This window comes from Lissotriton helveticus, chromosome 4_1 (genome assembly GCF_964261635.1).
Source record: "Lissotriton helveticus chromosome 4_1, aLisHel1.1, whole genome shotgun sequence".
Classification (NCBI taxonomy): Eukaryota; Metazoa; Chordata; class Amphibia; order Caudata; family Salamandridae; genus Lissotriton; species Lissotriton helveticus.
This window is the reverse complement of record NC_136063.1, coordinates 1,309,481,011-1,309,507,610: the sequence shown is the minus strand read 5'-3', so window position 1 is coordinate 1,309,507,610 and position 26,600 is coordinate 1,309,481,011.

Below are 26,600 nucleotides of genomic sequence, written 5' to 3'. Positions count from 1 at the left end.
TTTTTCAGCAGGGGTAGAACCATGGCATGTTTCCAGGCCGCTGGTACTTTTGCTTCAAGTTGCGATGAATTGAGCAGATCCATAATAACATTAAGTAGCAGTAGTTCCAATTTTTGAAGATTTGGGATGGGGAGGGGTCCTTGGGAGAGCCAGATTTAAGACTAGTTAGGATGCGACTAAAAGATAGTATATCTAGAGGCAGCCAGTTTTCTAACACCTTACCAGGGGTTGCAATGGTGGCCATTGATAACCCTCAAATTGACTTTTTAAAACCCCTATACAAACAACAAAAAGTTTGAAAACAAAAATATTAATGATAAAAGTATTGTAAAGGCACTGAGAGATCCCCCTGGGGATGATTTGCTGCTCATTACATGTTTTAATAATAATAATAATAATAAAAAAAACATTTTTTAACACAATGAGATTGAAAATACAAATTTGACAACATATTAAAACAAATATTGATAAGAAAGTTATTGAACATTAAAATATTTATAAATCAACCCTCCTAAAATGAAAATACATATTAAACTATTATGATATGAAATAAAATGTATATAAAAATATTAACATTTAATTAAAGACACATAAAAATAATTAGGGTCTTCCAAATAAGGTTGAAAAAGAAACTGCTGGCTTGAACCTAACCAAATTTTAAAACGTAAAACAGCAAATATGAACAGAGCTCTGATCAGGAGTATAAAAACAGAGAACAGGAAAAGGACGAAAACTACTGCTTCTCTAGCCACTGTCCTGACCTGACCTGTTCTTCCTGAACCACACAACTACTCTGACAAAGGAAACGAGGAAAGCACTTCAAACTTCACAAATGTAAGTAGAAAAATATATTTTAAATAATCAGGCATAAAATAGCAGTAATAAAATATATATAAAAAAACACAAAACCTTAAGTAATTATCGTATTATCTTATATATCCATAATACAGGCCACGGTGCTTAAAAAGTGATAATAAAACGTGAATTAAACAGAAGCCTGAAAATCGCTCTAAACGATAAACAGCTGAAAAGACTCCAATATAATGTGAGTATTAAATTTAAATTGTAAAAAAAATCTTAAAATTCTCAAAGTTAAACAATGAATACATAAATAATGAATATAAAAATATGCAGTCTAAAAATAAAAGTAAAACGTATTCATAGATCTGTTATATATATATCCAAACGAGAAAATTGAAAAAACTAACTAAAAGAAAAAAAAAATCAGAAACCCAACGATAAACAAGACCAGCTCCAAGAAGAAAGGAAATAATCTATATGAATGTGAAAATATTTCAATGTAATTATTATCTCTAGTTAATTAATAACAAAAGATATAATTTATGTTTCAGCATTATTATCATTTATAGATCCCAGTTAGTCAGAAAGTATTATTCCAACAACTCTTATGGGAGAGCAACCACTCTAAAAGACAGGGAAAAATTTTTAAGGTCATAAGTACAAGTCAGAAGTGGAGAGCAAGGCCTAGGGGAAGCAAGCACAAAGTCTTCAGACCCAACAGGAAAATATTAAAATACATAATCCCAAATATTCCCGAAGAAGCAATGGAACAGTTACCTATACATTAAGACCAAAAAAGACTCATGAATAGAACAAGACGAACCGCAAGGCAAGTCACAGGAGCCCCAAGAACCTTTCAAGAAGTAGATATTCTTGCGCATTTAAAAGTCACTCATACAAACCAGAACTGAATTCTGTATGACCACGAAAATAAAAACAAAATAATCATAATTTTCTGTAACATCAGTTACTTACTAACCATAACTTAATGCAATATCTCTTTGATGGATGGTACCTTTAAATATTGCCCCCACCATTCACACAAATATACACAGATCATGGGCAGGAGCAAAATGCTAATACAATCCTGGTATATGCACTACTGTCCACAGCAAAGGTCCACATACCAAGAACTATTAACAACAATAAAATAAAAATCAAATAACTTTAAAAAAAAAAATCTTTTTATTAAACAAAATTCAACAAAGAAACACATCAGGTGACATTTTCAGATCCTACAAGTTTCTTCATGATATTCCATACATTCAAACTAATATATGTGTGAGCAATTACTGAATCAAGGGGACACGTGCACATCTACTTCTTCTAGACGTACCGGAGGTGCGCAAACATCTCCCCTGTAGTGATTCCAAGCCTCCTAGACCATACCCCATTTCTCAGGGCACCCCCTGGCAGCATAGACTGACCTTTCCCTAAACATGCACCAGTCTAAATCCTCCATCTACTTCTCGATCTGGGGCGGCTGGCTGGCTCCCCACAGCTGGGCAATATTACGCATAGCTATCATGAACGCCAACGATGCCCATTGCTTTTTATATGCGTTTAGATCCGTGGGTTCCCAGACTTTCAAATTGCACCTGCGGGCCTCAGGCTGAATCTCTATCCCCCGGACAGCTCGCAGCGTGCCATGTATCTTCCCGCAATGCGCCTGCACACTAATAGAGTGCCACAATATATGTGCAATCATCCCTAGTTTCCCACAGCCCCTCCTGCACCCCCCCCTCCTCGAGGCCCATATGGACCAGACAGGGCCCCCTGACGTACGAGCTGCGTAAAATCTTTAGTTGAACCGATCTGAGCCTCATCTGAATTGCCACCACCCGCGGGGAGGAAACCTCCTCCCGCCAGTCCTCATCACCTAGCTCCAACCCATCCTCATTCCAGTGCCGTCTTATAAGTACCAGCGGTTCCTCCATATTATTTATAAGCTTCCTATATATTACAGAGATAGTTTTCTCAGGAAGATCTCCGTCCAACACCCGGTCCTCGAGAGGAGAAGTGTCAAGGAGTGTCATGCCCCTGGGAACGTGTGTGAGCAGTGCATGTCTGATCTGAAGGTAACGGAAATACTCACAGTTGTGAAGTTGATATTGTAGCTTAAGGGAATTAAATGTGTGTACTGTACCGTCCCCCCAAACATATTTTATATGTGTGATCCCTTTAAGGTCCCACTTATCAAAGCCTTTAGACTTCCATAGACATCCCAACTTCTCCGAGCTCCACAGCGGGGTGGCGAGTGTGAGCCTCCCCTCCCACTTGAGGTGCCTACTGACAGCATGCCACACTTGGATGGCATGAGCCACTGGTCCTGTAAGTGGAAACCTACGAGTCCCAGCATATAGCGCTCTAGTGTAGTCACCTCCCGGTAGCTGCCAGCGGTCCATAGCCTACCCAGGGTCCTCTGGGGGCCCATATATCCCGTGATTGACTGCCGCCAACTGGGAAGCCCAATAGTATTTCCTTAGGTCCGGCAATCCTATCCCCCCGTCGTACCAGGGAAGGGTAAGTTTAGAGAATGCTATGCGGGGTTTACCGTCCCAGAGAAGCTGTCTCTGGAGGGCCTCTCTTTCCCTAAAGTAGGGGAACCGGGGAAGAGCCATCATCTTAAAAAGCACCGCTCAGCCAGAAAGAGAGAGTGGGAGCGCCTTCAACGCACCACATCGTCTCTAAATCGCACCAGAGGGGGGCACAGGTTATTAGTGTACCGAAGCTTCGGGTCAAGCATGATATAAATACCGAGGTATCTGAACCCTACTGGATCAATTTGTATCGGGCAAGTATTTGGGACAACCGGCGGGCCACCTCTAAGGACGAAAAGAACCGATTTGGACCAATTTATCGCGAAGCCTGAGTACCTCCCAAAAATAGCCAACACATCCAGAAAACAAATCAGGGATCCCCTTGAGCTGGTGAGATAAAGCAGAATATCGTCGGTGTAGAGTGAGCTTTTGTCCTCCCACTCCATCGTCTATTGCATGCCGTGTATCGAACCGCCAACGGTTCCAATGCCAGAGCGAAAAGGAGCGGGGACAGGGGACATCCCTATTTGGTGCTCCTGCCCAGATGGAAGTCAAGAGACTTGCGGTTATTTACTACTGCTTGGGCCAATGGAGCAGAGTACAGAAGGCGCACTCAGCTTGTGGATTCCGGACGAAAACCCAGGTTCCCCAATACTGAAAAAAGGTAGGGCCACTCGACTCTGTCAAAAGACATAGTGGCATCCAATGACACCAGCACCGCTGGCTCCTGAATTGTTGGGGGTCCTACCCAGGATCCCATGCAGCCAACGCAAATTGAGGGCCGTATTCCAGTGCAGCATTAAACTGGATTCGTCCGGGTGTATTAAGGTAGTGATGACTTTGACCAACCTCGTTGCCAGCAGCTTCGCCAGAACCTTAGGCTCCACGTTCAGCAATGAGATAGGCCTGTGTGACGAACAACACGTCTTGAGCTTACCCACCTTATGGATGACCACTATATTGGCAACTCGCTGATCATACGGAAGTTTCCCTCTATCCTTGCTTTCTTCAAACATAGAGCGGAGAAATGGAGCAATTCTGTTGGATCTCAGTTTATAAAGTTCTATGGGAATGCCGTTAGACCCCGAAGCCTTCCCGGAGCGCACTCCTCTGATGGCTTGTGCCACTTCGTTATCTGTAAGTGGGGATTCCAGATATTCCCAATTTTCATCCAATAGCGTGGGCTATTGAATATCTTTGACTATTTCACTATTATCTGCTTCCGTATACACCCCGCCGAAGTATATACCTCGCAATAATATTCAGAGAACCTATCAGCGATGGCCTGCGGGTCTGTGATCATTCTGGAGTTCTACCCCTGCAATTCTGGCACTAGCCGCGACACCCACTCTCTCCTTTAGATCCATGCAATCAATTTTCCGGCTTTATCTCCGTGCTAGTACACTCTGCTCTGAGTCTGCCCGCTCTGCACCCCGGCTCTGTCTCTTGCGAGGCCACTAAACTCATCCTGCCGCAGTTTCAACCGGTGGAGACCCTCAGGAGTTACCGCCTGGGATACCTCCCTTTCTAATTTCATCACTTCCTCCTCCATGTTTCCCATTTCAGCCTGCCGTTTCTTCTTATTCATTATGATCAGAGATAAGGCTTACCCCCGAAAGACAGTTTTATACGTCTCCCACAGGGTTTGCGCAGAGTCTACCGTGCCCTTATTCTCTTGAAAGTACCTGTCCGTGGCCTTAAATATATCTTTCTTTGTGGTGGGATCTCCCAGGTGCCATGGGTTAATTGGGGCAATCTTGCCTGTATTTAACTGATCAAGCTCCAACCCGGAACCAAACTGGAGAGTGGTCCGAGATGCCCCTCCCCAAATGTCGTGCCTCCCGAATGCTATGCGCCTGAGCGTCCGGGACCAGAACATAATCTATCCTAGACAGGCTGTGGTGTGCGGCAGACACATGCGTATACTGCACCTCACCCGGATTGCGCTCCCTCCAGCCATCTACTAACCCCATTGTGTCCACATAGTCAGGGAGCCACATCTGCGCGGTCTCAGCGCTCTGGCGGGATGCCGGTCAGTTTCACCGTCAATTACTGCATTGAAATCCCCTCCCAACACAGGTCGTGAACTGTATCTGACTGCAGGCCGGGCGGGACATAGATGGAGACAAAAGTGACCGTTTTCCCTTCCCACTGCCCTGATATGCCAATGTATATACCCCGCTGATCAGACCACGTAGCCTGAATGGTCATGGGAAAGGAGTTTTTCACCAATATGCTGACTCCCCTCGACCCTGTGGTGAACCCTGTGTGTGCTACCGACTTGTAACCCCCTTTGTGTAAGTCCATAAACCTATTCCCAATGAGATGTGTCTCTTGCAGAAGCACAACGTCCGGAAAGTGTAGTCTGACGATCTGGTTGACCATCCCCCTCTTTACTTTGTCCCCCAGACCATTCACATTCCAACTAAGCACGTTTATCCCCGATCCCCCTCTATTGTTCGACATTAAACTGGTATAGAAGCGTCACAGTTGCAACATTGTCTCCTGATGTTACAAAAACAAAACACACTAATAACATTCCCTCAAACAACATAATCCAGAGGCCTGAGAGCCCCACCAACCCCAAACCCCTCCCCCCCTCCCTGCACCCCTGCTCGTGGCATCTGCTCATCCCCAACTGGCAGTGTGCCTGTCACCCCACACTCTAAATCTATTAACTGACTAAATGTAGAAATGAGAGTAATGAGGAGGAGGGCCAGTGCCCCCCCTGCCCCATGAAGAATATTCCCCCCCAACACGGGGCGACCCACAACCATCACATATTCTACGAATTTCAGCAAAGAAACTAGCTGTGGGTCTAACCCCACGACCTGACAGTTCACAATAGTCTTGTGTGTCTTGCGGCCTCCTCCATTCCTGATCCCGCCCCCAGCCCGTCCAGGGGTCTGCTGTCTATCCAGTCCAATGCCACCTCCAGGTTGTCGAAAAACCAGGCCTTCCCCTTGATTTCCACTCTCAAGCGAGTCGGGAACATCATTGCATACTTCAGTCCCTTGTCTCTTAGTTTCTTCTTCACCGGGAGAGAACTCTGCCGTTGTTTCTGAACCGTTTGCGTGAAGTCAGGGAAAAATAGAGGGTGGCATTCTCGTACCGCACGGGGGCCCCTGAGCAAGCCGCCTGCAGGATCGCATCTCTGTCCCTGAAGTTCAAAACCCTTGCAATCATCGGGCGAGGGGGTGCTCCAGGCCTGGGTCTCCCCTGGCACCCTGTGTGCACACTCAATTGTAAAGAAGTTACTCTGCTCAAGGCATGGGATGATTACGAAAAATGGATGTCCAGGGCTCTGGACACAGTAGCACCATGGACACTCAAGCCCCCAGCCAAGAAAACTAAAACTGCCCATGGTTCTCCAAAGAACTTAAAGAAGCTAAAGCCAAATGTAAAAATATTGAACGTGGCTGGAGGAAAAATTACAATCCAGAGGACAAGCTGAACTATAAAAGAGAATTAAAAACATATTACAAACTCGTAAGAGCAGCCAAAGGCGCTCATTTAAGGGAACGCATTGAATCTGCTAAAAATCCTACCAAGGAACTCTTCTCGATTTATAAAGAGCTTACGGTCCCAACCAGACTTGAGGCCCAAGATACCTACTCTAATGAGTTATGTGAGGACATTGCAGATTTTTTCGTAAAAAAAGTGGATTTAATACACGCCACCTTTACAGGTAGCATGCCGACTAAACACTCGGTAGTGAAAAGTGATTCTGCTACCAAGTCCCATCTGACATGCTTTATAGTTCCTGAGAGGCTAGACCTGCTTACCATCGTAAACGGCATCCAGTCCGGCTCTCCCCTTGATGTGATCTCTCCCAATCGCTGTAAGGGAGCCCTTGATTGCATGATTGAGCAGATTGAACACCTGATCACCCTATCTTTTCAGGAGTGCCACGTGCCTGACGTCTGGAAAACGGCACAGGTTATACCCCTGAAAAAAAAAGCCAATATTCATATCTCCCAGCTACAAATTCTCCGCCCTATCTCCCTCCTCCCCTTCTGCGGGAAAGTTGTGGAGAAGGTAGTGAACAATCAACTCATGAAATTTGTTGAAGAGATCTCTCTTCTCCATTCCACACAGTCAGGGTTTAGAGCAGGCCACTCAACAGAGTTGGCGGTTCTCTTCTCCACAGAATGTCTGAGACAACTTGTAGACGAGGGGCAGACGGCAGCGTTGGTTTTATTAGATCTCAGTGCAGCTTTTGACACCGTGCTGCACTCGACGCTGCTGTCTCGCCTCTCTGACCTGGGAGTAGAAGGATCAGCCCTGGAATGGATAAAATCCTTTCTAGAAAACAGGAGTTTCCAGGTGCACTGCCCTCCTCACAAATCGTCTCTTCGCAAGCTGAGACATGGGGTTCCGTAGGGCTCAAGTCTGAGCCCTACGTTGTTTAATCTTTACATGGAGCCCCTAGCTCATATTGTGGAAGCCTTTGGTGTGGATATCGTCACATATGCTGACGATACCCAACTAATAATTAGACTTACCCATAATCAGGCAGAGGACGCCACTAACTTTTCCAACGCATGCGGTCTGTGGCAGGGTGGATGAACAACAACTGCCTACGCCTTAACGGCGACAAAACCGAACTGTTGGTGGTTGGAAAGTCCTCCTCTGCCTGGTCGCAGGCCTGGTGGCAAACAGAATTAGGGGCTATCCCCCGCCCGGCGGAGTCTGTTAGAAATCTAGGAATCATGCTGGACGCAGAGCAACAGATCAGCAAAATTACGGGAAAATGTTTCGGAATACTAAAAACACTCTGAAAAGTCCTCGACCTACTCCCCATCAGTGCCAGGAAAACACTTATTCATGCCCTAGTCACACCACACTTGGACTACGGCAACGCTCTACTCCTAGGCCTAAGCAAAAAAGGAATACACCAACTGCAGTGCGTCCAAAATGCTGCCGCCCGCCTGGTACTCAACCTTCCGCGCAGGGCATCTGGAAAAACGGCACTACGAAAAATGCACTGGCTCCCTATTGAGGAGCGCATCAAGTTTAAAGCACTCTGTTTTGCCCACCGCATTGCCCAGGGAAAAGGCCCAGGTTATTTGCGAAACCTTCTCACCATTCATCGCCCCACCCGGAACCTCAGATCTGCCGGAGCGATGTTGTTTCAACTTCCTCGCGTTCGCAAGACTAGGATGGGAGGTAGCTCCTTTCGCTTTCTAGTGAGTAAACACTGGAACAATCTCCCTCTTGACTTATGCATGGAGCCCTCCAAAATGAGATTCAGACTAAAATTAAAAACCCACCTTTTCCCATGCAAATAATTGCTTCTTTATAGCCTAGGATCCAGACCAGTCCCGGACCTCGGCCTCTTCAGGGAGCAGTAGTATTTCTAAGCGCGGGGACACACTGTCCTGAGTGTAACCAGGCACTCTAAAAGTGGTTTTATTATTATTATTATTATTTACCCAGTCCCTTGGGCTTGAGGTGGTTAAGGATAATGTCTTCGACTAACAGGTCCGGGGCCAGGCCCTCTGATTTCTCAGGCACCCGAAGGATGCGCATATTGTTGCATCTGGCCCTCCCCTCATATTCATCTAGTTTTCGTTCAGTCAAGTCACAAGAGGTTTTGAGGTCACGCACCTCCTGCTGGAGCGACGCCATGTCATTGATTAGGCTGGCAGTCTTTATGTCTAGCGATTTGACTTTTTCGTTCGCTTTTGTGAGATCTGCCCGGATAAGATTGACCTCTATCGAGACAGTGTCCAGTTTATTGTCCAATGACTCCATTTTCTGTCCCAGTGACGACTGGACTCCATTGACGGCTGCCATTACGTCGAGTAGTGTCGGTTCCAACGGTGGGCCTGAAGAGTCCCCCCCCCCCGCCGACTGAACCCACTTCGAGTCTATAGGGGAACCTTTGGGCATTGTGTAGCGGTCCAATTTCTTAGTCTGGATCTGTTTTGACCCTTTGGAGGATCTGGACTGGTGCTTGTTGACGTCTGGTTTGATCGCCATTGGGCTGTTGCCCCTCGAGTGCTCCAGCACTTGTGTTCCGCAGTAGTATGGGAGGTCCCCAGGACCTCCGGTGTGGATTATTTAGTCAATGCTCCCGGTGGCAGCACAGCGGTAGCCTAGCAATACAGAACTGGTGGAGTGTCTGAGCACCGCGGCTGACGATCTAAGATGCAGGTGGTAATCCCGGTATTGACAGCGACATAGAAACTTCAGTGACCAATCGACAGCAGGTCCGCCAAGTATCCGGCCAGTTGAGTCTGGACACGTGGGAACATTAAAGTACCATGGCGACAACTTACGATGTAGGAGGGCCAAACTGGAAGTGAAGACAGAGATCTCAAACCTCAATCATGCCTCGATGATCATTGGAATGTTAAGAGTCCCATGCAATATCTCACCATCGTGTCCGAGGTTTGGTAGGAGAGGTATCCAGACAAATGCCAACTGCCGATTCAATGCCCAGGGTGCATAGGCGCACCCGCGAGATGACCCGATCAGGAAGAGCTTCACCACGGCGGGGGCGGCACTGTGCGGCCACAGATCAGGAGGCAAGCATCTTGAAAATAGTACCACAGCAACCTGGGTGACCGGCTGGGCTCACAGCAGCATTAAGGCGTGGTGGCAGCGCCGTCCACACCCCGCCGCAAGCAGCCATCGCTGAACAGGATGTACTGCGACGATATCAGGACCATCCTCAGCACCACGCCGGTACAGCCACACATCCGCGGCGGTGCCAGCCCCCCCGCACAACCGCTGCAGTGCAGCGCGACTGCATCAACAGCAGAGGTCTTATTGGCAGGATTATGTGGTGCAAAGGAGTCACTAATTGCGTGGTATCAACTAGGAATGCGGCTCCTTTCCACCGCTCGAGCTCGTCTCTCAAGGTACCTCCGATGCAGACTGCCGGGCTCTCCCCACCACACAGCTGCGCTTTCCATCATAGCGCTCTTCAATTTGCAGGCAGTCTGTTCACGCCTGACGGGGCGGGGGGCCCCCCCAACGAGCCCCCACTTGCGCTCCTCACCTCTGCGCTCCTTTTCACGGTCGCGAGCCGCCGATGTTCTGATGCCGGGGCCGGGCCGGTTTGCGGCCCCGGTGTTATTCAACTGAGGGCCGGCCACCACACATACTCAAGCCCCCGGCTCCGGAGCCAAGCAGACCACAGCAGACGGGAGGCGTATCTCCGGCCCCCGGTGTCGCAGAGGGGCCCGGATCACTGCAGGGAGCGTCGCTTGTCATCCGAAAACACGCGGTGGGGTCTAGTACCAGGATCGATGCCAGGATAGTAGGGCTTGTGGACAGGGTCAGCGGAGCCGAGCTCTTACCCGGCCATCTTGGACCGGCGCATGGCTCCTCCTCAAAAATCAAATAACTATTAACCACAGGAAATGTTCATGGTCTTTGAATATGCCAAGATACCCACAGTACTTAAAGTCTATCTCCATACAGTGATGAAAGCCAGTTAATATTACTCTAATCAAGCTTTGTGTTCCTATCACAAAAGAGATGCACTAAGTATCCATTGGTGCCAAGTTTTCCCAGGTCCATGCATGGAGCAGCTGGTCATTCATGGACCTGGGAAACTTCGCAGTTATGAGTATTGTTTATAATACCAAGGCCCAGTAGCTAAATGAAATAAAGAAACTAATACCCCTGGCCTATGTGCCACCCACAGAAGTCACCAAACGCTACAACATATTAATAAAGTCACCTTTTTACCAGGTCAATGAAGAAAAACTATCTCCTCTGTTACATTTTTTTAAAAGTTTGGATGTATGCAATTCTCAGATCACAGCTCAAGTTCCACGCCCCCTGGTGGAAGGCGTGCAACAGTACACTTTTTCAAGAGGCAAAAGCAAGCAATGTAGCAGAAGGGTGGCACAACTCCTTCCAATGAAGCATACTACATAGAGATACAATGAGGTCTACGTCAAGTGCACAAGTGGAATATAATACATTTATTGATTAAAATAAGCACAACAATAAGGTGGGAAAACACACAGAAAAAAAGTTAAGAAACGTTTAGGCTCAGATTGTGATTATCATGAAGGAAAATCGGTCACGTCACATACATTTTCAAGTATCCATGCTCACAATATCAATTGGATAATAATAATAGGAGACCCTACATTGCACACAGGGTCGAAACACCGTCAACAGTTTACAAAAGCGAACCATTCTGTACCAGCACTTATCATTGTGTAAAGCGCGGTTCACAGAATATATGCGTTCTAAATGGTCGTGTTTATGAAGTATAGGAAACCTTGTACATATGTCACAAATATGTCACTATTTTTTTAGGTTCCGTATTTTCAATGGGACACCACCCACTAAAAACTAAATGTTTAATGTATTACCATGTATGCATTTTTGTTTCAAAGACTATATAAATAATTGTGTATGAAATACAAATTAAAGGTGTATTCGATTCCTTCTCTTTCTGACATCACAAAAACCTGTTGCATTGCCATTGTGCATTTATACATTGAGATTGTTTCACCAATTGTCCACAGGAGCCATGGTTTTTATGATAATTATTTCATTACCCTGGTTCCAAGTGAGTAGGGTTCCCTTGTTTTTGGCTCTCAAAAGGCTAGTTGTAAAGGCATTCGAGGCATAATAGCAACCAGATGGTATCCCAGCGGGAAGGTGGCGTGATGACGGATGAGGTTTCAGTGAAGCTGTCAATGAAGGTGGGTAAAGCTCCAAGCAGGAAAAGTCCAGGGATTCCACCCAGGAAGTTGTTGACATTAATTGGATGCTGCTTGGCATCAGGCCTGGTGAAGATTTTTACTTTCATACCTAGGGCCTGATTTGGATCTTGGCAGAATAAGTCCCCCCATAGTTTTTCTGTCAGATTCCCCATCTGCCTACTACGTTGTCCACCAACTTTATTTAGATGCTGGGAGGTCGATGGACGACCACCGGAGTGCTGCTAACTCCGCCAGGTATGATTACCTGCGTCAATGGTTCAATAGGCAAAACGGGCTGTCAGAGGGAGTACAGCCGGTTTGCCTGCCAGGCCAACCACAAGGTGTCTTGCCGCAGTGGCGGGAAAACCTTCACATTTGAGTTGGTGGATTGAAACGAATATAAGGCCAAAACTCACCTTCTTTCTGTTTCACACTTCCTTTTCCATCATGGAGGCGACCGTTCAAGTCCTGCCTTTGCTTCTGCTGCTTGACCACAAAGCAAATCCACACCATCATCTCCGGAATCGAAGGTAAGCTTCTATTATAACTTTTCACCTTTTGCCTTGTCAGTTTACACTTGATCTGGACTTAAGCATGTTGAAATCTCTCTTACAAGAACTAATCCATAGGACCTGCATATTTGTGGACAACATAAACTTTGTGTGAGGTGCCTAGACTGATTCCAAGCACCCCTGCAGGATATGTTGGCCTAGAGACCAGCTAGCTCACAGTGCCACAGTAAGCCACCCTAACCCTACCAGGGAGTGAATGATTTCTGGGAACCACTGAACATGACAACCCTGGCCCCTCAGGGATTGTGATAACGGATCAGAACCATCTCACTCAGTCACTCGTGCTCCTTTGTTCTCAGAGAAATATACAGAGAATACACAATGGAACATTTTCAATATATTTATTGAACCAACATTACTCTTGGATAAAATATATTTTGGGAGAAGCTTGCCTGGTATATGATGTCCACTAATGTAAGTGGGCACCTTGCACCAGTCCAGACAACCTTATGGTGATTTAAGAGGTCTCATATAACCTTAGAAAGAAGGGAGCTGTGGAGAGAAGCCTTCAGGCTTAGTCTTGAAGGAGTGTAAAGCAGCTTGTTTTACCAGAATGCAATCTTATAGTATAGATTAAATTAAACGAGAACCACACAATAGTTATAAAAATATGTATTTATAATATAACACTATCTAGTACGTTACAGTATCTCCTACACAGAGATAGACACACACACACAATACTTAAGTAAAGAAATCACACTAAATAGCACTAATACACAGTGGGCCCCAGGGGGGGACCAAACCATATGCTAAGAAAGTGGTATAAGAACTACGACTCGTGTCAAGACAGTGTAGAGAGAATGTAGAATTGCTGGAACCCCAAGGTGAGTAGATAGGGACCCCACTGAGAGTGTGTGAAGTGTGAGAACACGACTGCGTGCACCGTACAAGTCTATGTGGAATTGGCAGTTGGAAGATTAGGGACCCTTCCCAGTGGACCCTGAAGAAATCCCATGGAAGACAGAAGGTTGGAGAGCCACGCCACCCGTGGATACCGAGGTACCCAAGTTACCTATCCCAGGGTAGCCGGGTGCATAGGGGTGAAGTGGTGTCAGAAACTGCTGTCAAACTCAATGGGGGACTTCAGGAAAATGCAACTGCTGGAAGAGGAGAAAGTGTTTGTGGGAATCTAAACATGGATTCTTGAAGATGAGTACCTGAAAGCAGAGGGGACAGAGTCTATGTCACTCGAGAGTGACCAGGAGACTTGGAAGACGAATGTCCTCCGATGTCGGGTGCTTCAGGATAGATGACAGTGACCTTGACTCTGTAGCTACAAGGACTAGGCGATGCTGAAGATGACCAGGAGCCGGATACAAGCTGTCCCACAAAGGATGTTGAGTGCTGAGGTGTTGGTGTCTGGCGGGAGCACCAACAAGCCTTGGCAAAGGTAACCCACGCAGGAGGTCAAGAAGGTGTAAGGTTCCGACCAGCAACGTTGAGGAGACTCACCACCATTAATGGTGTGGGGGTATGATTCCAACATGTTTTATACCAAACATGATAGGATTTGTTGCTGCCTTTTTCCAGATGGTCATCGTGCCGTCACGTAATGCCCCTCTATATAGTATATGGCTGCTTCACTGACAACCCGGGAGAATGGACTCCGTAGGATGCAGGGATGTCCTGCTCATGTAGGGGCACCCTCTCACTTATAACCAAGCACCCTACCTTCAGGATTGTAAAGGCCTGTTATAGGGGTGACATATAGGTTTTAAGTGCAGTGACCCTTAGATATATTAAACCTATATCTTGAGTAAGTGGTTGGTGTATGCACCAATTTACACAGGCTGCAATGGCAGTCCTGTAGTTCCATTTTGAATGGTCTGTCATGGGTGGCATGATACATTCTGCAGCCCATTGGAGACCTCTGGGGTACCTATGCCCTGGATACATGGGTACCATATACTAGGGACCGACAAGGGTACCCCAGTATCCAATCTGGGGTGTACCTAAGTACATAACAGTTCAAGGAGAAAGCAGATAGACTGGGGTCCTGATTAGCAGGATCCCAGTCAGACTAGTCAAAAACACCATCACATCAAGCAAAAAGTGGGGGTACCCATAAGAAGCAGATCCTATTTTCCAACAAATCCCCGCCCAAACGTAAGGAGATGAGACTAACCATGCCCAGTTGAGTCTTCATCTTCTAAGGGGAAATATCTGGAGAGTCCATCTGCATTGGCATAGTTACTCCCAGGTCTATGTTCCACTGTATAGTCCATCCCCTGCAGGGAAATGGACCACCTCAAAAGTTTATAGTTTTTACCCTTCATCAGTTTTAGCCATAAGAAGGGCTTATGGTCTGTCTGAACAATGAAGCGAGTGCCAAACAAGTATGGCCTCAACTTCTTCAGGGCCCAGACAACAGCAAAGGCTTCCCTCTTTATAGCTGACCAACGTTTCTCTCTGGGGGTCACCCTTCTGCTGATCAAAGCTACTGGTTGATCCTGGCCCTCTGAATTTATTTGTGACAACACAGCCCCTAGCCCCAATTCAGAAGCATCTGTTTGCATAATAAATTGCTTGGAGTAGTCAGGACTCTGCAGAATGGGAGCAGTGCACATGGCCCGCTTGAGATCATCAAATACCTTCTGACAGTTAACTGTCCACTGAACTCTCTTTGGCATTTTCTTGGAGGTGAGATCATTGAAGGGAGTCACTATGGACTCATATCCTTTTACAAATCTCCTGTAATACCCAGTCAGCCCCAAGAAAGCTCTGACCTGAGTCTGGGTAGTTGGAGCAACCCAGTCCATTATGGTCTGGATTTTGCTCTGAAGGGGTTGAACCAGGCCTCCACCCACAAGGTGGCCCAGGTACACAAACTTGCTCTGCCCTATCTGGCACTTTGTAGCCTTGATAGTGAGGCCTACTTTCTGCAGAGCCTCCAAAACATTCTTCAGGTGGACCAGGATCCTCCCAGGTGGAACAAAAGACAACTATATCATCAATATATGCTGCACTATAGGCGTCCAGACCTGTGAGAACTTTGTTCACCAGCCTTTGGAGTGTGGCATGTGCATTCTTCAAACCAAAGGGCATAACAATGAATTAATAATGTCCACTAGGGGTTGAGAATGCTGTTTTTGCTGTTTTTGGTTTGGCATCCTCAGCTAGTCTGATATGCCAATATCCAGCAGTAAGGTCAAATGTGCTAAAGACCTTGGCTGTGGCCAAGGCGTCAATAAGCTCATCTGCCCTTGGAATTGGGGGAGCAGTAGTCCTAGTGACTGAATCGAGTCCCCTGTAGTCAACACAACACCTCATCTCTCTCTTACCACCCTGGATTTGAGTGTTTGGAACGAAGGCCACTGGACTAGCCCAAGGGCTATCTGAGGGCTCAATTACTTCCAAATCAAGCATCTTTTGGACCTCTGTCCTGATACAATCTCTGACATGGTCAAGCTGCCTGTAAATATTATTTGTAACTGGTAGACTCTCACCTGTGTCCACTTCATGGGTACAGCAGGTGGTTTGACTAAGAGTCAGAGAGAACCTATATTGATTAAGGACCTTCTCACAACCAATCTGCTGTTGGCCAGTGAGGCAGCCTGCCAAGGCTACACCATCAACTGGCCCATTATCAGGGTTTGGTGAGAGGAGATCAAGGAGAGGGTCACTCTCTTCCTCCTGTCCCTCATCAGTTGCCATGAGGAAGCCCATGTCAGCCCTCTCCATAAAAGGTTTGAGCCTGTTCACATGGAGAACCCTGTGGGGGCTCCTGGGAGTGCCAAGGTCCACCAGATAGGTGACCTCACCTTTTTGCTCAATGATAGTGTGGGGTCCACTCCATTTATCGTGGAGAGCTGCTGGGGCCACAGGCTCAAACACCCACACCATCTGGCCTGGATGGTAAACAGTCAGGACAGCCTTTAGGTCATGCCAAGCTTTTTACAACTCTTGATTTGCCTCATGGTTTTTAAATGCCTTTTTCATGTACTTAGCCATCCTGGAGCAGAGACCAAGTACATAGTCCACTATGTCTTGTTTGGGAGGTTTGAGAGGTAATTCCCATCCCTCCTTCACCAAACACAAGGGGCCACTAACTGGGTGCCCAAATAGAAGTTCAAAAGGGCTGTAGCCAACCCCCTTCTGAGGGACCTCTATGTAGGCAAAGAGAAGACAGGGCAGAAAGACAGGCCATTTTTGCCTAAGCTTTTCTGGGAGGCTCATGATCCTGCCCTTGAGGGTTTTGTTTATCCTTTCAATTAATCCATTGCATTGAGGATGATAGGATGTGGTAAATGTATAATTCACACCACACTCCTGTGAGAAGGTGGGTTGGAATATGCTGTCCATTAATTAAAGTGGGCACCTTGGACCAGTCCACACGACCCTTATGATGTATGAGGTCAAAGATAACCTTATTGAAAACTATCCAAGTGGTAGCTATGGAGAGCAGTCTTAATCTTGAAGGAATGTAAAGCAGCTTGATTTACAAGAATATCACCTCCTAAATGACTAAATGAAAGGAGAACCACACAGTGTTTATATAAAAGATGTATGTATTAATATAACACTCTCTACTAGTCTCTATGGGAGACTAGGGCATAAAGTACACAATGCTGAATCAATAGAACACTCGTAAATAGCACAATACTCAGCAGGCTCCAGGGGGAGACCGAACGATATACTAAAAAAATTGTATAACAACAACGACTTGACTAGACACCGGGCCTAGGGCACGTAGAATTGCTGGGATTCCAAGGAACCACCCAGAGGAGTGACACAGGGAGCCCACGAAGGACGGGTGCAGTGAGGAAACACAGACGAGTGCTCCGTACAACTCTATGGGAAACTCACGGTTGGAAAATTACAAGTTAAGGACACTTCTAAGAGGTCTTCGAGCAAACCCTTTGGAACATAGGAGGTTCTAAAGCCAACCCACCAGTGAGTACCGATGTACCTGTGTTACCTATCCCAGAGGAGCCAGGTGCATAGATGTCAAATGGCATCGGAAACCTTTGTCGTTTTCAATGAAGAGCAGCAAAGAAGTACTGCTGACAGGAAGGCTAAGAGTGTCCAGTGGAATCCAAGCCTGGATTCAAGGTGAGAGGAACCTGAAAGCAGAGAGGACAGAGTCTGGGTCACTTCTGGTGACCAGGGGCTCGGTAGTCGAATGCCCACCGATGTTAGGTGCTTCAGGTGCAAATAAGGTTTGCTTGACTCTGCAGCCACGGGTACCAGGAGACATTGAGGATGACCAAAGTCTGGAGGTAAGCTGTCCCACAAAGGATGTCGAGAGCTGAGGGGTCGGTGTCCGGCTGGAGCACCAACAAGCCTTGGCAACTGCAGCCAATGCAGTCAGAGGAAACAGGTTAGGGTGTGGACCAGGTAAGCCCAAGAATTTACAAGGTGACCCTCGATAAGACCCACAGGCCAACGGACTAGGGATCGTGAGGAGACCTCAAGTAAGTATGCAAAGGACAAACCCACAGGATACTCGGAGAGTAGAGGCCCGAAATCTTCAGTGCAAATACTTCTTGGGGCTGGGACTACACAGAGTCCAAAGCACAGGCTCAGGAATTGTCACTAAGCATATGCACTTGCAAAAGTACACGGTGCACAGGGGTTCAAGTTGCACGGTCCCCACGAGGGATACTTGTCTCAGAATCGCTGAGAAGGCAGATCGACCTCAAACTACCCCCTGTGTTGCTAAAATCTTCAGAGTCCTCCGGAGCTTGGGAGAAGCAAACCGGTCCATGTGTTTAGGTGCCTGCTTTTGCAAGGGAGTAACTCCTTTACTCCAAGGGAGATTCTTCAGTCGTCCAGCGTCGTGCAGGCAGTCGAAGTACTTGGTTTCTTCCAAGCAGAATCTTGTCCAGGAAAAATATAAAGTCCTGTAGTCAGGTAAACCACTTTTTACCGATGGGTAGGGGTTGGACATTTTCTGTGGACCCTCCTATGGGAGGGGCAGGACAGAGGAGAGGCTACACCCATGTTCCTTGTCCAGTTTCACACCAGAGCAGCCGCAAATGGCTCCTGGAACTGGTTGGAGCTTGACTATGCACAGGGACACCAAATGTTCTCCCTGCGCAGACTTTCTGGTACTCTGAAAGTGCACCCACCTAGCCCCAATACACTAAATCTTGTCTGGGAGGTGGTTACACCTCCTTGTGACATGATGCCTATTGTAATGCCTACCTCTGCAAGAGCTTGGCTCAGCAGCAGGAGAGCAGAATCATGTCTGTGGCTGACAACATCCATTGTGTGCTGCCCAGGTCGAGAAAGATGGTACCAGGTATACCGGTGACTCACATATGTCCCTTTAGAAGTGTGGAATCATACCTCCCATACTAGTTACTGGTGTGGAGGTATGTTTCCAAGGTGTTTGACACCATACACGACATATTTCTAAGCAGCCGTTTTAAAGTTAGCATTTTCCTCGAGGTTATAATGCACTTAAACATATATGTCTGGTTGCATCACAGACAACCCCAGAGAATGGTCTCCGAAGGCTGTAGAGTGGCTCTGTTCATGCAGGGGCACCCTCTCACATAAAACCCAGCACCCTGCCTTCAGGATTGCTAAGGCCTGCCATAGTGGTGACTAATAGGTATTTAAGTGTAATGATTTAGATAGATATAGTGAACCTATATCTCATTAAGTGGTGCAAGCCCCCTCTTACACAGTCTGCAGTAGCAGGCCTGTCGTGTCAATTTGGATGGCCTCTCATGGGTGGCATAATACATGCTTCAGCCCATGGGAGGCCTCTGGGGTACCTATGCCCTGGGTACATGGTGTACCATATACAAGGGACTGATAAGGGTACCCCAGAATCCAATCTGAAGGACATGCATATCAATTTACAGGAGACAGCAGATAGACTGGGGTCCTGGATAGCAGGATCCCAGTCAGACTAGGCCAAAAACAGTGTGACATCAGCAAAAAGTGGGGGTAACCATAAGAAGCAGATACTACTTACCTACAACCCCTTCCACATTGCAGTGATACAACTGGACATGAAGTTTGTACCGCTGTCAGTTAAAACCTCCTTAGGGAAGCCCACCCTGGAAAAAATTCCCAAGAGGGCCATTGCCACCAACGGCACTATAGTGGTCCTAAGGGGAATAGCTTCTAGATTCCTAGTGGAATGGTCCACCACCACTAGAATGTAACTGTGCCCAGATGCTGTAGGAGGGTTCATGGGGCCAATTATGTCAATCCCAACCCTCTCAAAGGGAACCCCCACCACTGGTAGTGGTATCAGGGGGGCTTTTGTGGTGCCACCTGCCGTACCACTAGCTTGACAAGTGGCACAGGAGCGACAAAACTCATTTGTGTCCTCAGACATGTGAGGCCAGTGAAAGTGAGGGACAAGGCTGTCCTAAGTATTACTTTGGCCTAGATGTCCTGCCAAGGGAATGTCATGTGCAAGCGTGAGTAGGAAGCCCCTAACTTTCAGAGGTATAATCAACCTCCTGGTACCACCAGGCTTGGGGTCTCTACCCTCTGAATGAAGGAGTCCCTCATCCCAGTAGATCATGTGGGACCCACTGACATCCCCAGCAGCCTCAGCAGAAGCTTGCTGTCTGACAGGGTTCAAGAGAGTGGCAGGTTTGCTGCTCCAAAGTCAAGTCTGCCCTGGAAGGGCCCTCTGTCCCCATGAACTCAACCTGATCGGGCTCAAGCTCATCTGGGACAGTTTCTTCACAGGTACTAAGATCAGCTCCCTCCAGAGACTGATCCTCACTCTGAGTCTGTGGGGAAGACACAGCCTTACCCCTCCTGCTCCTTCTCTTGGAAGGCACCTGGACTATTGTTCCAGGATCCAGGGCCTGTTCAGTGGAAGTCAGTTTGGCTTGTGACCTGGTTACAGCAAAAACATCTGCAGAGATGCCCAACATTACTGCATGAGCCATAAATTCCACTTCAGCCCAAGCTTAAGTTTCCAAATCATTGCCCAATAAACAATCTACTGGTAGGTCTGTACTTACCACAACCTTTTTAGGACCAGTTACCCGTTCCAAGCTGAAATTAACAACTGCCAAGGAATGGTCAGCCCTGACATTGTTTGCATTGGTCACTTGGTACATTTCAGCAAGTATGATCTGTACGGGAGACACACGTTTTTCTGTCACCATTGTGACACTAGCCCCTGTGTCCCTGTAGGCCATTGCTTCTGTTCCATTGATCAACGGCTGCTGTCTGTATTTGCCCAGGTTACTGGGACTGACAAGTAAGGTGGCAATATCTATGCCACCATCACAAACTAGAACAGTCTGGGCTGGAGTTCTGACTAGGCCAGAACCCACCTCAGATCCCAAAGTTAACCCCACTATTCTCTTGTTTCCAGTATCATTACTTGTGCTAGGGGGTGCAGTTGCCTTAGGGGCAGTGGTAGTACAAGTAATCTCCTTGGCTTTTGGACAATCAGCATATTTTATCCAATGTGTCTTTACTTTACCAAAATAACACCAATGTTTTCTTTTGCCTTTACCTTGACTCCCCCCAGATGCAGGTTTCTGGGGCCCTGATAAAGACTCCTTCTGATCTTTGCCCTTGTCACCACCCTTATCCTGAGGTTTTGAAGAATCTTGTTTCTTCTGGTAACCACCAGTGTTCTGGTTTCTTTGCTTCACCCTGGTCCTGGCCCACTTATCTGCCTACCTTCCCAATTCTTGGGGAGAAGTCATATCTGAATCTACCAGGTATTGATGCAATAACTGAGTATGACAATTATTAAGGATCTGCTCCCTCATAATCAAGTTGTACAATCCTTGATAGTCATGCACCTTGCTGCCAAGTAACCAACCTTCCAGAGACTTAATGGCACTATCCACAAAGTCTTCCCAGTCCTGGGTCTGTGCTTTCTGGGTGTCTCTGAAATTAATCCTGTACTGTTCAGTGGTTAAGCCAAACCCATCAATGAGAGCACTGTACAGGACTGAGTAGTTGTCAGCATCCTCTTCTCTAACAGTGAGGAGCTTATCTCTACTTTTGTCAGCAAAGGAGAGCCACAATATAGCTGCCCACTGCTCTAGAGGAACCCTTTGAACTTTACAGGCTCTCTCTAAAACAGTTATCCATTTATGGATGTCATCTCTAACATGGTAGGGAGGGACAATCTTGTTCAGGTTCCTATGGCCAAATCAATATTCCTTATTTCTAAGGACACTGTTGCTGCCATCACGGGACTCTCGTCCCAACTTTTCCTCTGGACTTCTACGGATTCTTTGTCAAGTGCTAACGAATCCTGTAGTCTGGTGAGGACTTCAGGATTCGTTCCTGTGCGGCACGCAGATCACTAAGGACTCGTGCCGGCCACCGGCGAACTGAACTCGACCACCTGGTGTGCTCTTGCCGTGCCTCCGTGCAGGCTTGAAAATAAATCTGATGACCACTCTTGGTCGTTTCAAACAACGCTCCACCCCAGCACCCCCCAAGTCAGACAACCTAGTCCTGATGACGATCCTGACTTACGTGGATCGAAACGCCGTCGACTTTACAGCTTATTAACAGGCGTACTCTTCTAATGTGGTTCAAATAATGAAAATACATCGGTTTTATCTGTGATATCACTCTGTCACATGATTTGAGCCACCCACTGTAGATTACTTGCACCTTATTCACAGTGCGCCGTTCATGCTGTTCACTATTGCACTTGCGTCGCCACCTTCACCACAGTCACTTTTTACAGAGCACCAAGTTCTTTATGGTTGTCATTCAATTGAGTTTATGCAGTGCTGCTTATAACTGTATTTTACCGACCATGAATATACACCATAAAATAAGATGATTGAATATCTTGTCTCAAACAAATGAGTGTTCTCCTTTTTCCTTGCGAGCAATGCGATGCGCATGCCTAATTAATTGACTGTATACATTTTGACCTATTGGGACATTGTTTTTCAATTATACCTTCCTCACCCAGTCCTAATCAGGTATATGGGTCGCACTCCTGTAAAACTTTACTAAGCCAGAGCCTTGGCAGTGCACGGCAGTGAGGCGGCAGCGTGGAGAGGCGCCTGTGCCAGCGGGAGTGCTGCCTTGCAAGGAGCGGCGAGGAGGTCTTCTCGGGACCCGGGACCGCAGGGCGGCGGTCTCGGAGAAGGCCCTGTACCTGGGCCGGGCAGAGGATGCGCGGCCCTCTGGGGACCCCTGTATGAGGAGGCGGACAGCGACAATACACCAGACCTGGGCAGCAGTGTTGGGAGGCTTTGGCATCGGCACCTGGAGCTCGCTTCAAATGGTGGAGTAGAGACCGGAGCTACGGCCGGCGCCCATGTTTGGGGTTGAGTGGAGGCTGCCACGAGATGCTGCAGGCAGAAGGAGAGCGAGGAGCCAGCGGCGCTTGGAGATATTGGCGCCGACAGAGCCACAAGCGGAGTGTGGGAGTGAGGAAAGCTGCGGAGCAGTGCCAGTGCAACGGGGGTGACGCGGTGAGAGGTGCGTCGAAGAGGCCTCGCTGGACACCGATTGGAGACGGTCCCCCTGGTTGGACTAGCAGTTCTGTAAGACAGGGGACTGTACAGCATACAGGCTGCAATATTTGGATCCCTTGTCTAGGCCCTGAAGTGGGCTCGGCGAACTGTGAGTACCTACTTACGGACTTCGTAAGATTATTTGCAATATCCCAGCAGCCCTTGGTGCCAACAAGGGGGCCCGGGAGCACACCGTCATAGAAGGTGAGCTGTGGGTGGGCTCGCACATGCCACACGCGATGTCTGTAAGCCATGCCTGCAGTTAGCATGATCCCCGGCCCCACAGATTACTGAGGCTAAAGGCCTAGAACTTTGATGGGGGTGAGACTAGTGGCCTGGCTCCAAATTGGCACCTGCAGGGAGAGAGCCTAAAAGACTTGTGGCCATGGGTCATTGAGATACAGGCGCAGTGCCCGTTTTAGAGGCTAGTGGAGACACCCTGACCCCCCCACACTCACCAGAAAAAGCGCGGACTGCAGTGAAATGATACACAGAGCCACACTCCATGCCTGACTTTAAGATGGCCGCCCTGGTTCACAACTAATGCAATGTGCTACTGACATGGCCTCTACATACCAGATAGACACCATGACGTGCCTCATATACGCAAAGAAGCCGCTTACCGGAGGGCGAGAACTCACTGAGCTGCATATATGCCAACAAAAAAGTTATTTTGGAATTATTGTTAAGCTGTTTCTATGATGGCGCCTAAGCATTGGGTGCAGCTAAACAGGCCTCTACGTGGATCAGTACAAGCTCCCACCGCCCATCTCAAACTCCAACCAAGCAGTCAGAATCACCGGATGCTTTAGATGGAACTATGATGACGCCCCCTGGGCGGACCCCCAAACTGTTTTTACCTACTGCAGAGCCCGAGCAACCTTGGCCGATGCCCGGTGGAGCTGTTCTATTCAGCTGTAGAGGAGTCTGGCCCCTTGGCTGTCACCTACCCAGCCGGTCATCTGTCATTGTTTTCCTTGTTTCACCGTTTGTGTCTCCTTCCCTCTCCCTCCGCCTCCCTCTGTGATTCAAACTGATGTAAGTATGTACCCCGTAACTCGCTGCTTCAACTGATCTAGATAATAAAAATGTTTGTACCTACCACGGAGCCTGAGCAACCTTGGCCGATGCCCGGTGGAGCTGTCCTATGCAGCTATAGCGGAGTCTGGCCCCTTGGCCGTCACCTACCCAGCCGGTCATCTGACATTGTTTTTCCTCGTCTCCCCATTCGTGTCTCCTTCCCTCCCCCTCCCCCTCTTCCTCCCTCTGTGATTCTTTGATACAAATTAATGCAACTATGTAACCTGTAACTCGCTGATTCAACTGATATAACTATGTATCCTGTAACTCTCTGATCCTCATGTAAAGCGCTCTGATACCTCCGGGTCTAGCCAGCGCTATATAAAACTCTGCAACTAACTAAATAAATAAATAAATTAATTCATCCAGGCAGTCACAGACCTATTCAGGGTTAGGGGACTACTCCAAATGCAGATCTCCTATTCAGCCTAGTGCTTACTCACCCTGCCCTCCCTGGTTCCACACACCTCACCAGCCCCTGTCACTCCAGAGCCAGACATGCAATACACATCAGACAGGCAGAGACACATAGCACACAGAAATGCCAATTTCTAAAAGTGGCATTTCTAAAATAGTGATATTTATTATCACTATTCCAAACATACCAAACTTGACCACGCTGCTCCTCTCATATCAGGAATTACCACTGAAAGACTTATCAGGGAATCCCCAATGCATTTCTATGAGAGGGCAGCCTCACAGCAGTGAGAAACCAAAATGGTTGTTTGTAACTACTAGGACATGTCACACACTTAAGGTACATTTCCTAACTTTTACCTAGAATGCACCCTGCCCATAGGGCTAGCAAGGGGCTACCTTTGGGGTGACTGACCTGCAGTAAAAGGGGTGTCACAGACGTGGCAACCACTTTGCGTGCCACGTCACATCGGCAGTAAATTGCGCGCAGAGGCCTTGAAACAATGGCAGAGGCCTGAGATAGGTTTGAAAGGCTACTTTGGTGGGTGGCGCAATCAGCGCTGCAAGCCCACCAGTAGCATTTAATTTACTGGCCCTGGTATCTGAGATACCACTTTACAAACAACTGATGGGTAAACTAAATACGGCAAACAGGTGTAAACCAATCTTACCATGTTTACCACAGAGGGCACAAACACTTTACATTGGACTGCAGTGATAAAGTGCCCAGAGTCCTAAACCCACCAACACCAGGTCAGAAAAAGGACTAGGAGGATGGTAAAAAGTTCAGGGATGACCCTTCAAAAAGGGCCAATTCCAACAATTACAATGTAATACAATGTAGAAATTGCACCTGACAAGGTTAAATGTTTGTTTTTAAAATAACTGTAAAAGCAGTTTCAGTTCCAAAATGTAATAAATTAATATATTTAACAATTTAACATTTCCTGTTGTCAAGTGCATTTCCTGTATTTAATTAAATGTTATCTGTGCCATCATTATGTTATGGTGTAATGCAAATGTGTTTATTTTCATTACTTATCAAGTACAAATAAACACATCTGTATTAACACTTAAAATAAAAGTATTACAAATCCATTTGTTGTTGTAAGTGACCATCATCTTGATAAATGCCTGCACCAAATCTTAAATGTCCATCACATAGTTTTATTACTAGTGTTTGAAGTTTACAAATTAGACTATTTATGAAATCTGTTGCATTTTGTGTCAGAACTTTAAGTTAAAATATGAAAATCAAATTTAAATCATTAATAGTTCTAGGAAACAAAGAATAGTAAAGAAAAATATTCTCAGGACAAATTTGATGAAATTAAAATAGTTTGTATTAATCAATGAGATACTTTTTTCAAATCAAGATATATTTTATTTTTAAACAAAAAAAATCCAAAAAATGAAATGTCCCAAAGACGTTGGAGTGCTGCCCCAATCTTGCCTCCTAAACAGACTGCCAAAGGGGAACATCATCAGGAAGGGTATCTAGTGGGGACAGTGCAGGCACCTCAAGGATCTTCCTTGGGAGAGGTGGGATTGGGATGGAAGGGTTTGGGAATGGTTGGTTTGGGTTTGGAAGGGGTAACGGTCAGAGCAGAAATAAAAGCAGAACTAGGATAAAGGGTAGAAGGGGTGGGAGAGGACTGGGTTTTGGAGGTAGAAGAAGCTGGAGTGTGTGATGTGCATGTGTCTGTCTATTGTGCAGCTGCATGTGGGTCTGGTGGATGTTTTGTATGTTTGGGGTGTGTTGTTTGGCAGGTGTGTGGTGTTTGGGTGAGTGTGGGCATTTGGTTTTGGTTTCTGTTGTTTTGGGTGTAGGTGTGGTTTTATGTGAGTGTGTTTGTTTAGATGAGTCTGCGGCTAAGGTCTAGTTGTGCTTGTGAGTGTGATGGTGATTGTGGTGGTTGTGGACGTGCTGTGGTTGTGATGCTTGTGGGTGTGCTTATGCATGTGGGTTTGCTCGTGGCTGTGGGTGTTCTGGTGGTTGTGGGAGTAGTAGTGGCTGTAAGGGGGCTGTGGTTGCGGTGGGGTGGGGTGGTGTTCGTTTTGGGGTGATGGTGGCTGTGGTGA